This window comes from Marmota monax, unplaced genomic scaffold (assembly GCF_021218885.2).
Source record: "Marmota monax isolate L192 unplaced genomic scaffold, Marmota_monax_Labrador192_F-V1.1 WCK01_AAM20220418_F8-fsc00021, whole genome shotgun sequence".
NCBI classification, from domain to species: Eukaryota; Metazoa; Chordata; class Mammalia; order Rodentia; family Sciuridae; genus Marmota; species Marmota monax.
In genome coordinates, this window is record NW_026695228.1 from 27,181,923 (window position 1) to 27,183,201 (window position 1,279).

Below are 1,279 nucleotides of genomic sequence, written 5' to 3' on the forward strand. Positions count from 1 at the left end.
AAAGCAGGGCAGTAACTCTGTATACATAGTAGAAACAGCAAAATGTTTAGTCATGATAATGTTGTTTCCAATACATAAATGTTGCTGATGGGGAAAACATTCTGTTACTATACTGAATGTGAAAAACTCTGTATTCATCATTCATCTATTAATCTACAGAAAAGAAACACTGCTACAGAGAAACTCTATGGTTCTAACCATTGTGGATAAATCTTTAGCAAATACTTACTTCTTATGACTCATGAGAACTTACATTAGAGAGAAAACATCTAAGGATAAACAGGGTGGAAAAACCTTTAAAAAGAACTTAATTCATTTTCTGCCCCAAAGAAACCATGTTGGGGAGAAAACTAAGTGTGTACAATATAAAATCTTCAACCAGGTTACAAATCCTACTTGCCAGAAGAAGACTCATACACAAGAGAAATTGTATGAATACAAAGATTGTTGGAGAAATTTTCTAATCAGTCATGTCTTAAAGTACAAATGAGATCTCATATTGGAGAAAAACATACGCATGTAAGGAAAGTGAGAAAGCCTTCATTCATTCTTTGTACCTTATAGGACATTCTTTTCACTATGGAGAGAAGCCCTATGCCTGTAAAGAATATGGCAAAGCCTTCAGTCAATCCACAGGACTTAAATTACATATGAGAACTCACACTGGAGAAGAAAATATATGAATCATACAAGAATTCACAGTGGAAAGAAGTCCTATGTGTGTATGGAATGTGGGAAAGCCTTCACTCCACACTCCACAGGACTTATTTTACACATACAAATCCACATGATTTCATAGCACATAACAACCTACACTTAAGAATAACTCTTTTGTAAGAAATGTGGTTTATGTTTTTGAGATGGGATCTTGCTATGTTGCCCAGGCTGGTCTCAAACTTCTGGGCTCAAGCTTTCCTCATGCTTCAGGATCCTGATATTTGGGACTACAGGCAAATGCCACCATAACCAGCCTAAGAAATATGGTAAAATTTTACTTTGTGATTAGGTATTAATATCCACATGGGGATTCAAATGTGAAGTCTACAAGAAAACCCTTCCCTAAGAACTTACAGTGAATGGCTAGGGATGTAGCTCAGGGTAGAGTGCCTAGAATGCATGAGGCTCTGAGTTCCATCCCTGGCACCCCAAACACACACACACACACACACACACACACAGAGAGAGAGAGAGAGAGAGAGAGAGAGAGAGAGAGAGAGAGGGAGGGGCTACGTACGCAAATATCTGGGAGAGCCTTCAGAAATATTTGACAGCATCATGT

The 1,279-nt window shown here is 37.9% G+C and overlaps 1 pseudogene; it reads left to right on the forward strand.

Moving 5' to 3' along the window:
- Positions 1-238: 238 nt before the first annotated feature.
- On the forward strand, positions 239-799 carry LOC124087734 (zinc finger protein 846-like; annotated as a pseudogene).
- The last annotated feature ends 480 nt before the right edge of the window (positions 800-1,279 follow it).